General features: G+C 39.6%; 1 pseudogene; it reads right to left on the reverse strand.

Annotated features, from left to right (window-relative positions):
- Nucleotides 1–204: 204 nt before the first annotated feature.
- On the reverse strand, nt 205–774 carry LOC133040007 (bromodomain testis-specific protein-like; annotated as a pseudogene).
- Nucleotides 775–17,421: the final 16,647 nt, after the last annotated feature.

Consider the following 17,421-nt stretch of genomic DNA (forward strand, 5'->3'; position numbering starts at 1 on the left):
TAGTTTAAAAACTGTTTTAATCAAGTAAGTAAGTAAAGTTGTGTCCAACTCCTTGCAACCCCATGGATGGTAGTCTACCAGGCTCCTCTGTCCATGGGATTTTCCAGGCAAGAGTACTAGAGTGGGTTGCCATTTCCTTCTCCAGGGGATCTTCCCGACCCAGGGATCAAACCCAGGTCTCCAGCATTGCAAGCAGATGCTTTATCATCTGAGCCTGTTTTCAAACACTGTCATAATGTCATTTTCTTTGAAGAGTCATATCATTGGTACCAGCCATTGCTACTCTTCTCTGCTCTTGCTCTTTCTCCCAGGCTAAATTATGGTCTTTGATAAGTCAGAGTTTGCCTTTATATTGAGCTTCCAGTGACTGTTGATGTTTTTTCTGCACTTCTCCGAGACACTTGTTTTGCATTTTATTTGGAATAAATATATTTGGCTTCTAGAGTGAAGCCATGGTCCCTCTGATTTTCTTGAAATACTTTTGGTTACTTCATATTCTGTTCCAGATGTTTATGTATTACTTCCTGTGTTTGAGCTCTTAACTTCCTTTTCTATTGCTGCTTTTCTAACTTGGTTGAAGAGCTCATCTGATGATTTCAGTAGACCTGATGTTTTGACTGAACTTTTCCAAGAATCTATATTCTTGATCTTTATATCCTTTTGCACTGGAACTTGACCTTGACATTCAGATTCTAACACCACTGTGTTATTGTCACTGAATTGAGGCATCAGAGTTAGGCCATTCAAGAGTTGTTCAGAATCATCTTGATTCATGGATCTAACATTCCAGGTTCCTATGCAATATTGTTCTTTAGAGCATCAGACTTTACTTTCGCCACCAGACACATCCACAACTAAGTGTTGGTCTGCTTTGGCCTAGCCACTTCATTCTTTCTGGAGCTATTAGTAATTGCCCTCTGCTCTTACCCAGTAGCATATTGGACATCTTCCAACCTGAGGGGTTCATCTTCTTGTGTCATATCATTTTGCCTTTTTGTGCTCTTCATGGGGTTCTCATGGCAAGAATACTGGTCTCAAGAAGTGGGTTGCCAATTCCTCTTCCAGTGGACCATGATTTGTCAGAACTCTTCACTATGACCCATCCATCTTGGATGGCCCTGCATGGCATGGCTCATAGCTTCACTGAGTTATGCAAGCCCCATGGCCACAAGAAGGCTTTGGTCTATGAAGGGGAGAGTTATTTTTTTAATCACACTTTTTATGCCCTTTATATATTTCTGCCTCTACCATGGCTTTTTGCAATTCTGTGGGATTTCTGTTTTGTTGTATTTTTCCTTTTAAATTTTTTTAATTAAAAAAGATTTTTATATTTTTTTTGTTTGTTTGTTTGCCTTTCTTATTGTTCTTTTTCCTGTTGTTATAGCCATGCGTTCCGGGAAACAAACTCACTCAGAAGGACAATGCAGATAGTGGAGTGCAGTTTATTACACCGGCAGGCCCAAGGCAGAGTCTCATACATAGAAAACCCTAAAGATATTACCAGAACATTACTAGAGCTAATCAGTGAATTCAGTAAAGTCTCAGGATACAAAATCGATACACAGAAATCACTTGCATTCCTATACACTAACAATGAAAAATTAGAAACAGAAATTAAGGAATCAGTCCCATTTACCATTGCAACAAAAAGAATAAAATACGTATGAATAAACCTACCTAATGTGACAAAAGTGGCCACAGGAAAGGAAAAGGCCAGTTTTCATTCCAATCCCAAAGAAAGGCAATGCCAAAGGATGCTCAAACTACCAAACAATTACACTCATCTCACACACTAGTAAAGTAAAGCTCAAAATTCTCCAAGCCAGACTGCAACAGTACGTGAACCATGAATTTCCAGATGTTCAAGCTGGATTTAGAGAAGGCAGAGGAACCAGAGATCAAATTGCCAACATCCATTGTATTATCAAAAAAGCAAGGAATTCCAGAAAAACATCTATTCCTGCTTTATTGACTATGCCAAAACCTTTGACTTTGTGGATCACAACAAACTGTGGAAAATTCTGAAAGAGATGGGAATACCAGACCACTTGACCTGCCTCTTGAGAAACCTGTATGCAGGTCAGGAAGCAACAGTTAGAACTGGACATGGAACAACAGACTGGTTCCAAATTGGGAAAGGAGTACATCAAGGCTGTATATTGTCACCCTGCTTATTTAACATATATGCAGAGTACATCATGAGAAACGCTGGGCTGGATGAAGCACAAGCTGGAATCAAGTTTGCCAGGAGAAATATCAATAACCTCAGATATGCAGATGACACAACCCTTATGACAGAAAGTGAAAAAGAACTAAAGAGCCTTTTGATGAACGTGAAAGAGGAGAGTGGGAAAGTTGGCTTAAAGCTCAATATTCAAAAAACTAAGATTATGGCATCTGGTCCCATCACTTCATGGCAAATAGATGGGGAAACAGTGGAAACAGTAAAAGACTTTATTTTTTTGGGCTCCAAAATCACTGCAGATGGTGACTTCGGCCATGAAATTAAAAGACGCTTACTCCCTTGGAAGAAAGTGAAAGTGAAGTCACTCAGTCATGTCCGACTCTTTTCGACCCTGTAGTCTATAGCCTACCAGGCTCCTCCATCCATGGGATTCTCCAGGCAAGAATACTGGAGTGGGTTGCCATTTCCTTCTCCAGAGGATCTTCCCAACCCAGGGATCAAACTTGGGTCTCCCGCATTGCAGGCAGACACTTTACCCTCTGAGAGTTATGACCAACCTAGACAGTATATTAAAAAGCAGAGACATTACTTTGCCAACAAAGGTCTGTCTAGTCAGGGCTATGGTTTTTCCAATAGTCATGTATGGATGTGAGAGTTGGACCATAAAGAAAGCTGAGCACCGAAGAATTGATGTTTTTGAACTGTGGTGTTGGAGAAGACTCTTGAGAGTCCCTTGGACTGCAAGGAGATCCAACTAGTCCATCCTAAAGGAAATCAGTCCTGAGTGTTCCTTGGAAGCACTGATGTTGAAGCTGAAACTCCAATACTTTGGCCACCTGATGCGAAGAATTGACTCACTGGGAAAGACCTTGACAGTGGGAAAGATTGAAGGCAGGAGGAGAAGGGGGTGACAGAGGATAAGATGGTTGGATGGCATCACCAACTCAAAGGACATGAGTTTGGGTAAGTTCTGGGAGTTGGTGATAGACAGGGAGGCCTGGCATGCTGCAGTCCATGGGGTCTCAAAGAATTGGACACGATTGAGTGACTGAACTGAACTGAACATCCTCAGGCTTTTAAGAGGATATAATCAATAAGGTAACAATTTCAGATTTAAGATATCTGCTTTAGAGAATTGGCTATGATAATTCGGGGTAGTCTTTATACACAAGTAAGACACTTCAGAGAGAGACACATTGTCCATAGAGCAAACAGGATTTCTATCCTATAACTAGTCCATGAAGCTGTAAGGGGTGTGTGTGTGTGTGTGTGTGTGTGTGTGAGTCACTCAGTCATGTCCAACTCTTGCGACCTCATGGACTAGAGCCTGCCAGGTTCCTCTGTCCATGGAATTTCCCAGGCAAGAATACTGGAGTGGGTTGCCATTCGCTTCTCCAGAGGATCTTCCGGACCAAGGGATGGAACCCAGGTCTCCTGCATTGCAAGCAGTCTCCTGTGTTGCAGGCGGATTCTTTACCAGCTGAGCCACCAAGGAAGACCCCCACATCAGGAGCAATGTTATGTTTTCTCAGCTGTGTGGGTTCTCTGATGCACTGCAATATAGGAGCTATGACTAAACGTCTGGCCACACTCTGGGCACTCATGGGCACTCATGGGACCTCACTCATGACACACTAGTGTGAGTGTGCCATGAGGAAGCTGGAACTGTAGCTCCAGTGATTCCATTGGTGTCTAATAAAATTTGAGCTGTTACTGAATTATTTCCCACAGTCTGGGCAATGATAGTATTTCTCTACTGGGTGGATCAACTGATGCTTCGTAAGGTGTGAGCCCTGAGTGAGGGACAGGGAGGCCTGGCATGCTGCAGTCTTTGGTGTTGGAAAGGGTCAGACCCGACTTAGGAATTGAACAACAGCATCTTGTAGAACCTTTATTGTACCGGAGAGATGGAGGGAAGAAAATATAGTAGAACAAGCTCAGAAGTCTGATAGTCTAGATTCAAACCCTTATCTGTCTATATCAGCTGTGTAATCTTGGACAAATAACATTTTCCAAATCTAAAATATTTTAAGATGATAATAATATAAATTTGTTAACTGAGGAATCAACTAGTGTATGTGAAGGGTTTTAAAAATTTTTGTTTATCTATTTATTTTTGGCTGTGTTGGGTCTTCATTGTTGTCCATGGACCTTAGTTTTGGTGAATGAGTAGGACTACTCTCCATTGTAGTACATGGATGATAGCATGCAAAAACAGAGAGCTGTAAACCAATTTCATTTGTGAATATAGAGAAGAAATTCCTAAACAAAATATGAGCAAAAATTTAAAGCCAGTAGTCCTAAAAGAATAATGTCACACCCAAGAAATAGTTAAGTAATGTGGCAAATTTGAAAACTTTCACTGTCTCACTTTCCTTTTCTGTAAAACAAGATGGTAATAATACAATAGGAGCTAACTCATAGGGACATAGTATTGAGTTGAATATACAGAACTAAGAACACTGACTGGTATACACCAAATGCATAATAAGTGCTAATTATTAATATTATCATCATCACCACTATTACCACCACTGGAACACAAGGATGATCTGAGTTTAGGTAAAGAGAAAAACCCTAACCTTAATCTCTGTCAAAAGTTCTTTCATAAAACTCAACTTTCATTTCTTTTAAAAATACTAAACCACCGTTGGGAATTTCCTGGAGGTTCAGTGGTTAAGACTCTGTGCTTCTACCACAAGGGGTGCAGGTTTGATCCTTGGTTGGGGAACTAAGATCCCAAGCCATGTGGCCAAAAAAAAAAAAATAAAACTAAACATAAAAATACTAAGCGGTCTAGAAATATAAGTAAGCCCAATGAAAGTGAAAGTGAAGTGAAGTCGCTCAGTCGTGTCCAACTCTTTGGAACCCTGTGGACTGTAACCCCCCAGGCTCCTCTGTCCATGGGATTCTCCAGGCAAGAATACTGGAGTGGGTTGCCATTTCCTTCTCCAGGGGATCTTCCCGACCCAGGGATCGGACCCAGGGATCGAACCCAGGTCTCCCACATTGCAGGCAGACGCTTTAACCTCTGAGCCACCAGGGAAGCCCAAGTAGGCCTGACACATATACCTAAAACTACAGAAAAATATCATTCTTGAAGATATAGGAATACCTCAGAGACAGTGAAGATTTGGTTTCAGATCACAACAGTAAAACAATTGTCACAGTAAAGTGATTATCACCATAAAGCAAGTCTACCTGAATTGTTTGGTTTCCTAATGCATATGAAAGCTGTTTACACTATTCTGTAGTCTATTAAGTGTGCAATGTCACATTATGTCTAAAAAATATGTACCTAATTTAAAAATAATGCTGTTGGGGGAATTCCCTGGTCACCCAGTGGTTAGGATTCTGTGCTTTTACTGCCAAGGTTGAACTGCCAGGGTTCAATCCCGGGTGGAGAACTAATATCCCACAAGCCACATGGTGCACAGCCAAAGAATAATAGTAATGCGGTTGCAGAACTGGCATCAATAGATCTGCTCAACACAGAGTTGCCACAAACCTTCAGTCTTTTAAAAGAAAAAAAAGCAACACCTGTGAATCACAATAAAGCAAAGCACAATAAAACAAAGTATGCCTCTATCTACTATCACTGCTGTTATTCTGCATTTTTATGGATCTCTTAGCCAATGCAATAAGTCAGGAATAAGAAACAAAAGGTATAAATATTAGAAAATAAGAGGCAAAACTGGCTTTTATTTGCAGGTAATCTAAATAGTCAGAAAATCTAAGACAGGACAATGAATTGGGAAAACTATTGGAATTTTTTTTTTAATTTAGGACAAGCATGGAAACTGAGTGCTTAGTGAGATGACCCAATACAAAAGAAAGTAAAGTGCTAGTCACTCAGTCATGTCCGACTCTCTGCAAGCCCACAGACTGTAGTACACCAGCTTCCTCTTCCTCTATGCTGGAATGGGTAGCCATTCCCTGCTTCAGGGGATCTTCCTGACCCAGGGATCGAATCCAGGTCTCCAGCATTGCAGCCATATTCTGAACCCTCTGAACCACCAAGGAAGCCCAGCTCAATACAAAAACAACATACAAAATCTGAGCCTCAGAATCCATACCAACAAAACATAGATTATGATATTGTAATCATTAAATAAATGTAAATACAGTATTTAGCAAAATGCTTGTCATATAGTACACCCTTGATAAATCATTATGAGAATTCAGTCATTTATTTGAAAGCTTGCTCTGGAAATAACATACTTATACCTAGTATACAATAAAGTTGTTCAGATTTGATTAACAGAGGATACTACTTTTTCATAAATTTGTTTCTTTAAATAACTGGAATATTTACAGCAATAAACAATCGATATTTTACATACTTCAGATCATATGCTGAAGGCATTTTGCTGCCACCTGGTGACTGTATCTTTTTAAAAGTGCAGTCAAGTTTGGAAAGCTCTTCACAATACAAACTGCAAACATAACTCTGAATTATAGTAGATCTAGTGGCACATTTTTGTCCAGAGACAAACTGACCTTACAATGTTAGGAAATTCAATTACTAATCAAAGACAGAAATTTGAGAGTCAAACTTACCAAACAACTTCAGAAAATACTTAACTCTCTTTGTTACTGCTCACTTGCCACATTCTAAGGAGACATGGCTAAGAGTTCATCCAGCAAAAGACATGATTATCCTGGGATGGAGAAGATGATGTTGAGGAATAAAGGAAATCTGGTTGATGTGGGCTTTGTGATACAAGTGCAAAAGGCATGGGCTCTGGAGTTAAGACCTAGGTTTGATTTCTACCTTCATCATCACTTACCAACCATGTGACCCAAAGCAAGTTTCTGATCCTCAGTTCATTTTCTTACCTGTAAAATGTGAAAAGTACCAACTTGGCAAGGTTACTAGGAAAAAACGAAAAGTTCAGTCTGTTCTGCTCCAAAAGTTCAGTCTGTTCTGCTCCAAACTAGCTCCAAAGCTAGTTTCTCAAACACAAACTAGCTCTTTTGTGACTAGCTTATGGGGAAATACAGCCACTATTATTCAAAAGTTGTACTGGTTCATACATAATTTTCCAGAATGTTAATGCTTTGCACCACCAACTAACAACATCTGAATTTAAATAAACTAACATGACTGAATGCAGCAAACTAAGGGATAAATGTGTATATCTTGTACATGATAGCTGTTTTTTCCACATTCTTCCTCTTGGCCACAGCTTTGTCATGGAAACAAATGATGTGAAGTTTTCCCAATATTTGTGCATCTTGCCCTTATCTCCATAATTCAGCACCTACATCCCTTCTTTATATCCCATTCATCAAGTTACCTCAGCTTTGTAGGCTAAAGTCCTAAATTCATCAAGGTATGTATTTATTCATAGGAGTTTAGCATATCTTTTTAACTATACTAGTATATTTATTAGGATCATCTTTGCATTGCTTTTTCACAATATTAATTCTTCAACCCAAGAGCATGGGATATCTTTCCATTTCTTTGTATCACCTTCATATTCCTTCCTCAATGTTTTATAGTTTTCTGAGTATAGGTCTTTCGTCTCCTTGGTTAAGTTTAATCCTAGGTATTTTAATTCCTTTTGATGCAATTTTTTTTTAGTTTTTTTTTTATTTTTTATGAATTTTAAACAGGATTTCTTTTTACTTTCACTTTTCAATAGTACATTATTAGCATCTGGAAATGCAATGATTTCTGTACATTAACCTGTATCCTGCAACTCCACTGAATTCATCAGTTCTAATAGTTTTTGAGTGGAGACTTTAGGGTTTTCCATATAAGTATGTCATCTGCAAACAGTGAGTGATAGTTTTACTTTTTCCCTTCCAATTTGAATCCTTTTTATTTCTTTTTCTTGTCCAATTGTTAAGTTTTTGATATTTGCAAATGCACATATAGTGACTTTATCACCACTGCCCCCTGGCCAACATAGATAGTAAGCTTTCATCAACTTAAAGGAACATTCCATTTTCAAAGGAATGTAAAACACAAAAAAAATGTGGGTTGAAAAAGATCAATAAAATAGGTAACATTTTTAACCCTTATAACAACCCTATGACAGAGATATCACTATTATCTTACTTTTGTCAGTGACCTAAAGGACAGAGAGATAAAGTAATTGGCCCACAATCACAGAGTTAATCAGCGTTAGATCTGGAGTTCAAAAGCCAGGAGTCTGGTTTCAGACCCTTTTAAGTAGCCCTCGACTTCAGGACTCTATACCCATTTCATCAAAGCTTTGTTCTAAAATACCCAAGCCACAAACATTTATACTATTCTCCCAAGGCAAACTACATAATGCAGATCATCATCAGAAAACCTCAAGGCCTCCAGCTAGGTTTTAAGGAATTTGAACACCTGTATAAGAGGCCACTAATTTACTGTATCTTAAAAATCAGAAATATTAGTTCATTCTTCTGGTTGTTTGTTCTTTAAACCCTCACCTGGGTACATTTTCCTTCAGAGCATCAACTCTCTTGAGACCCAGTGCTCTCCACTGTTCCAGCCTGGAGAGAAGTGTACCTTTAGAAAATGGGATACCTGCATATGGGGAAAGACAAAGGATGTAAATTTCCCAGTGCGCTGTTTCTAGACCCAGGGGTCAGGGACAAGCTGAGACAATTGATCATGCCAAGCAATTTAAATCACCACTAATTAGTCTTAAATGAAATACTCCACCTTAGACAATTTGGACTTTTTTTCCTTTGAAAACCTTCAGTTAATATCTATCTTCCCCTAGAAAACTGTAAGCTCCTGAGAGCAAGAGCCAGGTTGCTTTTCACGTCGTTAACATCCCCAGCACTTGGAATGGTGGGTGGTGCATAGCTTTAAAACTAAATAAAAACTGAAATTATCTTTAAAGACACTTACTCAGGCAAATTTACTTTGTAAATCAAGAACATAAGGAAATGGAAATTTTTACATAAAAATTGCTAAAGGGACTTCCCTGGTGGTCTAGTGGTTAAGACTTTGTGTTCCCAATGCAGAGGGCACACATTCCATCCCTGGTCGAAGATCCTGCATGTCACTCAGCACTGGGGAAAAAAAAAAAAGGCTGCTAAGATTCTGTGTCAACCAGTCCATCCTAAAGGAAATCAGTCCGGAATATTCATTGGAAGGACTGATATTGAAGCTGAAACTTCAGTGCCATCTGATGAGAAGAACCAACTCATTGGAAAAGACCCTGATGCTGGGAAAGATTGAAGGAGAAGGAGAAGAGGACGACAGAGGATGAGATGGTTGGATGGAATCCACTGACGCAATGGACATGAGTTTGAGTAGGCTCCGGAAGTTGGTGATGGACAGGGAAGCCTGGCATGCTGCAGTCCATTGGGGTCACAAAGAGTCAGACATGACTGAGCAACTGAAATGAACTCAAGGTTCTATGGAGTTTTAAAAAAAAAGACATTCTGCAGGAGCTTAAAAAGAACAGATAGAACAACATAGATCCCTCCAAACTTGAGTCAACCAAATACACCAAAGGTTATCAAATTTACCTACCCCTCATAGCAAATCCCCAAAATCTTCTGACATCACACTGTTTTTTGTTGTTCGGTCGCTCAGTCATTTTCAACTCTTTGAGACCCCATGGACTGCAGCACACCAGGACTCCCTGTCCTTCACTATCTCCCAGAGTCTGCTCAACCTCATGTCCATTGAGTCGGTGATGCTATCCAATCATTTCATCCTCTGTTGCCCCTTCTCACACTGTTTACATATACTTTTTATTACTGTAACATACACATCCACTCTCCCTCAACCAAGTTCCCAGGTTGCCTATGACTGAAACTTTGAAGCCAGAGGTAAACTCAACATCCAGAGCTGACTGGTACAAGGAGCCAGAGTCACTCCAAAACACGGAGTAGGTACTTGATACTGATTAATCAAGAGTCAGCCCAGGGACTCACAGATAGGGCAGGGAGCCAATCATCTTTGCCCCAGTTAAGTTTTCCTAAATGCAAATGAATAAAGCTCTAGGGTAGAAAATCATTTTGTATGTCATTCAAGTAGAAACTGTTTGCCTATGGTACAAGATAAGACAACATAGCAATCATAAGATACAAAAAACGGCTATCTAAATTCATCACACATTTGAATCGGAGTATAATTGCTTTACAATGCTGTTAGTTTCTATTGTACTACAAAGTGAATCAGCTATATGTATACATACATCCCCTCCTTCTTGAGCCTCCCTCACACCACTACCCCCCCCCCATCCCACCCCTCTAGGTCATCAGAGCAACATAAGTTCATCACACTTTAACTACAGAAGTATCCTGGGATCCCCAGATCACTGAACTAGAAGTTATATAATTACTGTTAGCATTTCTATTTGAATATTTATGAGTTGAGTTAGTCTCAAGGCTTTACCTCTTGCCTGGAATAAACCTGATCAACCATCACCTGTGGGTCTTGGATGGCATCTCCCTGTCATGGGAACTCTGGGACTCCCAGAGCCACAGACCTTCCCCTCATACCTTCCCCTTGTATTAACTTTACTCTAATCCCGCTTTGGTCCCATGTTTTTATTCTCCTTTTCTGAGTTTGGAAGCCAGAGAAATTTATAATTCCTTTCAGCCCAGGATCTTGTAGACTAGTGAATTAGGATAAGTTCTTAAAGTCCACAGAAAATTTTTACAAAATACACATACTTCCATCGAATCAAAACCTCCAAGATGAAATTGGAAAAACTCTCCAAGCATGCGATAGAAACCCTGATTCAGAATAGTTTAAATGGTGGCTACAGATTGTTAGTCTGCAGGCAAACTTTATCTGGCAATTAAGAGTAAGGGCAAAGCAATGGGTGATTTCCTCAACACATACTCACCTGAAATGCTCCTCCATACCCACTGCATGTATTAAGCATTTGCTAGTGAGGACGGAACAACTGTATTTCATCTACCCCTCCAAAATCTTTATCTACTCATTTCTCTCTTCTGGAAAATCCATCTACCAAGCAAGAAAAAAACAAGTAGATCACACTAATGTTTAAAAGCCAAACATAAGTTAGCATAGTGTTTGGCTGTCTATAGATGCACGTCCATGGATAGTAAAGTATACCATCCTCCCTTACTTCCTAGAAGACATGGGTTCAAAACGTAGCTGTTTAACTATTAAGCATTATTGTATTATGACAGGAAGATGAAAAAGTAAGACGCCTACCCCTTTCCATAGCTGAAGTCCTACCTGAGATTCCCAAAGAGACTGTGAGATAGTTTTGAAGTAAAACATAAACCCAGAGTGGTGGCCCTTGAGCTAAATTCACCTCTTGCCTTGTTCTACATCAAAATATCCACAGGGAAGACTGAAGACCATTTGTGGCCTAAGAGTTTTCACCTCAAGTTTCAGAAAATCTAACTTCAGAGATCAAGCAAAATTTCTCCTCTGCCTTTTGTTTAAAAAGCATAGCAAGATTGTGGTACCATGGAAAAGCAGAGAATAATCCTGGTATTGGTCAAAGTTCATGAAAGGGACAGAATTACTTATTCATCTGTGTATCCACAGAACTAAATTCAGTGACCTGACTCTTAATAAATGCTTAAAGGATGGATGGATGGATACATGGATGGATGGATGGACAGATGGTTGAATACATGGCATCTGCCAGAATAAGAGATGTGTATGGAACAGAAAACTGCAGTCTCTGAAGGAATTCAAAAACAGGTATGAAATGAACTTCTTGAGGTCTCTTTGTTTTACCTGAGCACAGAATAAGAGCTCTGTTTGTTTCACCTGAGCACAGAATGAGGTCTCCCTCTCAACTGTGACCTACCATGATCCAAATCTGACCTTAAAAAGCAAAGGAAGACAGGAAAGAAATGGGAAGAGGGACCACAGCAAGACAAAGGTTAAGGAATCTATTTCCTGACATGCTGGTGCACAGGAACGATACATAATAAAAATCTAAGAGAACACTTTGAATACCTATTCAACAAAAATTCAATGTGATAAGCAAACTTGGTATTACAATTTAACTGGCAGGGTTTTTTTTTCTTAGTGGTACATAAAGTAATGCATATATATATAAACCTGACAATTTGCTCTTAGTTGCAATTCAATTTCATTGCATGCTTAGTCGCTCAGTCATGTCTGACAATTTTTTTTTTTCCATGTCTGACAATTTGCCCATGGACTATAGACCTCCAGGCTTCCCTGCTTATGGGATTCTTCAGGCAAGAATACTGGAGTGGGTAGCCATTCCCTTCTCCAGTGGATCTTCCTGACCCAGGGATTGAACCGGGGTCTCCTACACTGCATGCAGATTCTTTACCATCTGAGCCACCAATTTCATTAGGAGCACCCAGAAGATCATCAGCTTCTGAGCCCATCCACACTTACGCTTAAGCATTGCCTTCTGATGTCTGGATTAAACTGAAGCTCCAAAAATGAGAATTCTGCCTCCTTGGGCCTTGGACATAGATGAACTCAGATAACCCAGCCGTTGGCTCAGCACTAGCCAAGCAAAATTATTCTTCAAATAACTTGGCTGTCAAGTTATTTCACTGGTACAAGGCCTGACATAATCTGGTTCACCCACTTAGAAAAACAAATTCTAGAGAAAGTGTCTTATGACCTTAACTGAGACATTTCTGGTCAGGGTTTTAGGAGAACAGAGGAGGGCTCACTACCCATCAAGGAGAAATTAAAGACAGCAAAGATTATTGTTTGCACAATAAATAGAAAAGACATAGAAACCTTCCTTTTAAAAAAACAAGCTATCTGGGGACTTCTTTTAAAAACAGGTCCAAAAAATAATAATAATAAAAATAAAAAAATAAAATAAAATAAAACCAGGTCCAGTGGTTAAGGCTTTGTATTCCAATGCAGGGAGTACAGGTTCAGTCCCTGGCTGGGGAGCTAAGATCCCACATGCCTTGCAGCCAAAACACCAAAACATAAAACAGAAGCAACAATTCCCTTATGGCACAGTGGATAAGAATCTGCCTGCCAATGCAGGAGACACGGGTTCGATCCCTGGTCCAGAAGGATGCCACATGCATTGGAGCAGCTAGGCCAGGGCACCATAACCGCTGAGCCCGCGTTCTGGAGCCCAGGAGCCGTAACTAGTCAGCCCATGTTTCACAGCGTGAGAGGTCACCACAGTGAGAAGCCCCACGCATCACAGCTGGAGAATAGCCCCCACTCACTGCAACCCGAGTGGGTGCTGGGCAACAATGAAGACCCAGCACAGCCAAAAATAAAATCAATCTTTAAAAATCTGCTCTACATAGAAAAAATTAGAAATGGGGTTCCCCACCCCTGCCCTGCCCACTTGCTTGAATGTCAACTTCAGTTCCTCCCTTCCCCTCAGACTCTATATCTCATCAATCACCAGGTCGTGCTGATGCTTTCTCCTTAGTATTTCTTACATTTAGCTGCCTCTTTCTATCCACGTTGTCCCCAGTATATTTATGTCAGTAGAGCAATAGTGTAGATTACTGGTCAAGACAACAAGTTTCTAAATTAGATACACCAGGGTTAGAAACCCAGCTTCTGAGTCCTCATCTGTGTGTGACCTTGAGCAAACTGCTTACCTGGTTTACACCTCAAATTTGCAACATATAAAACAAAAGTAACAGTAATCTCATAAAGTTGTTGAGAGTATTAAACAAGATAACATTCATAAAGTGTTTTGATAATACTTGACCGTAAAGAATATCTTCAGATCTAGAATCAATCTCTCCCCTGGACTACTAAAACAGCCTTCTAATTGGCCTCCCTGCATGAACATTTACTTGTCTACCTAACTTCCCGCATTATTACCAATGTGAGTTTTCTAGAATCTGATTGTTACTCCTTACTTAAAAATCCTTTTATGGATCCTACTGCCCTCAGGATAAAGTCCAAGCTTCCTAGTGGTACACAAGACCCTTCATTATCTGACTCTTGCTAACCTTCTCAACTTCGGTTCCCATCATTTACTCCCTGGACCACTCTCTGCAGAGCTAGACATGAGCAGGATCAGACTGTGAAGCCATTAAGATTTTACCCTATCTGTATTGACAAAAGCCCTCCAGGAGAATATGATCATAATTGCATAAATACAACCTCAAAGCTAAACCCCTAAGTGTCAATGATCTCATCAACTAACATTGATTTTTTTTTTTTTTTTTTGGTTAGAGTTATTCCTATGCATGTTGATATTATTGTAAACAATCTCTCTTTATATAAATTTCCCAATTGGTTTGGCACAATACAAAATAAAAATCACGTAGGAAGCTGTAACCTAAAATTTGACCAACTTACAAGATATACATACATATGCCCCCATGGGTAACATTTCTCTGACTATAATATGGATAATATGATTTACCTCACTTTCCTCTATCAAGTTTTTTCTTAATATTTATTTTTAAGTGTATAACTTTCTTAATTTTTGTAAAAGAAGAATGCTTAAAGAACTTATAAAGAATATTAAAATTCTAATCCTAATGTAATTTTAATTCTAACCCAATAGTTACAATAATAGTGTTAATATTAGCTAATGCTTGTGTTTGTTGTTGTTGCTGCTGAGAAGCTGAATTTCCAAGTCTTGATGGGGAAATAAGGTATTGCTATGAATTCTGGGACACACCCATTTAAAAGCATTGAGTTCTTCACTCTTTTCACAATGAGCTGAAAACTGCCAATGCCTGCTCTAAGCAAATCCTTCTCTGCGCTAGCTGGGGAAGTTGGGTTAAGTCTTCATTTTCCACTTAATGTATTTGGAGATGGCCTCCTTTCTCTGATACAGTCATGTGAAGAGCAATCTTTTACATTAGGTTCTGAAAATGGATAGATGATACAATCATATTAAAAGCCCCTCCAGCATCTTAAGAAACAAATATAAATTCATATATCCTAATGCTGACCCAGGAAAGTTCTTTACCAACGTCATACATACCCTTTCGCTAGAGAGATATTGACTTCACCTGCATTTAGAAAAGAGCTCTCTGGTTTTCTAAAGATATCATTCTCAGCTGAGACTTTTCTAATGAAATGGATGTTTTCATTTTTCCAATTAACCTTTACATGAACAATTTCTGATAAAATACAGCCAATTAGTAAATAAACATAGAAAAGCTTTAACAGTGGCAACCAAGGAAAAACAAATGACAGTAACATTCACTTTTTCCTAAAGAGTGACAAGCTAAATTGGACCTTTCGTTTGGAAAGCAACTTGGTACTGTCAAGTAAAATGCTTAAATACTTTGACCTCTCCTAGGATTTTATCCCATAACAGTAATCCAAAATAATGGAAAAGTTATTTGCACAATGATGTTTGATGTCCATCCAGCATATAATAAGTTAAAAGCCACATAGATGAATAAGTATAAGGAAATATCCATCCAATGGGAGAATATTAAACAGTAACTAAAATTTTTATTGGTGGATGAGATTTTTGAATGTTGATCATTAGTGTTTTTGTAGTTGAATGACAACAATGGTTTATTTTAAAAGACTATGCAATGACATGGGAAATGTTATGGCACATTAAATAAGAATAAAGGTTAAAAGTTATATTGAGAGGAAAAAAGTTATATTGAGCTATGACCGCAATCCATTCACTTTTACAGCAAACACATAACCTAGTCAACAGTTAACATTCAAAATACAGTAGCCATTTCAATCTTGCTAAAATCCATTAGTTCTTTTTTTAAAATGTTTTTTATTGTGGCAAAAGTCACACAATATAAAACATACTATTTTAACCATATTTCACTGTACAGTTTAGTGGTACGAAGTACATTGATGTTGTTGTGCAACTCTCACCACCGTCCATCTCCCTAATGTTAAGTCCTGCCCCCAAGGCCTGGAACCAAGAAGCAGAACCCGGAACCAACGTCACCTCCAAACCTGACTGAGCCCTCTTGTGCATGCGTGCTAAGTCACTTCAGTCATGTCTGGCTCTTTGGGACCCTATGGTTTGTAGCACACCAACTCCTCTGTCCATAGCGTTCTCCAGGCAAGAATACTGGGGTAGGTTGCCATGCCCTCGTCATGGGGATCTTCCCAACTCAGGGATCGAACCTGAATCTTCTTGCAGCTCCTGCATTTCAGGCAGATTCTTTACCACTGAACCACCAGGGAAGTCTGAGCCCTTCCATAACCATTGCCAAAAGCCCCTCTGATCATCACTAACAAGCTTCCTGACTCCCAATTCGGCTAAGGTGCCCACTCCAGTAAACACCCTATTGTGCCGCAATCAATCAACTAACGCCAACCTTCCAGCAGTAAGTTTCTTTGTCTTGCAGTTATAAAAATTGGCTATTTACCGCCAAAAACTGTCATCTCATGAAGTTGGTCCACTGTGCTCCCAATGTCCACATTATCTCTGCTCTTTGTTCTTAATAAACTCACTACCTTCTGAAATGCTCTGTGTCTGGAAATTCTTTTCCAATCCATGCTCGGAATGCCTCAACACCCAATTCTTTACCTTACTAAACTGAAACTCTGTCCTCATTAAACATCAACTCCCCCTTCCCCTTCCCTACCCCACTCCCACCCTCTGGTCTGGCATCTACCAGTATACTTTCTGACTCCATGAATTTGACTATTTTAGGTATCTGCTATAAGAGGAATCAAACAGTATTAGCCTGCACCTAATATATACTGGAATGCATTTTTAATTTTTTATTTATTATTGGCTGCACTGCATCTTTGTTGCTGCGTGCAGGTTTTCCCTAGTTGCTTCGAGTGGGGGTTACTCTCTAGTTTCAGTGCGAGGGTTACTCATTGTGGTGGCTCCTCTTGCTGCCGTCCATGGGTTCTAGGCACTTGGTCTTCAGTAATTGTGGCACATGAGCTTAGTTTCTCCGAGGCATGTGGGATTTTCCCAGACCAGGAATTGAACTCATGTCCCCTGCAATGGCAGGGGGATTCTTAACCACTGGACCACTAGGGAAGTCCCTGGAACACATTTTAATATATGTCCTACAAACAGATTGTACCATTTTTCCCTCTATGCTATAAGTAGGTTCTCATTAGTTATTTTATATATACTAGTATATACACGTTTAAAAAAAAATGGTTTAAATCCTACCATTCAAAAAACAACAAAGATCATGGCATCCAGTTCCATCACTTCATGGCAAATTTGTTGTTCAGTCTCTCAGTCATGTCTGACTCTTTGCAACCCCATGCATTTGTAGCATGCCAGGGTTCCTTGACCTTCACCATCTCCAGGAGTTTGCTCAAACTCATGTACACTGAGTCAGTGATGGCATCCAACCATCCCGTCCTCTGTCATCCCCTTCTCTTCCTGGCTTCT

Source organism: Dama dama, chromosome 20 (genome assembly GCF_033118175.1).
Source record: "Dama dama isolate Ldn47 chromosome 20, ASM3311817v1, whole genome shotgun sequence".
NCBI lineage: Eukaryota > Metazoa > Chordata > Mammalia > Artiodactyla > Cervidae > Dama > Dama dama.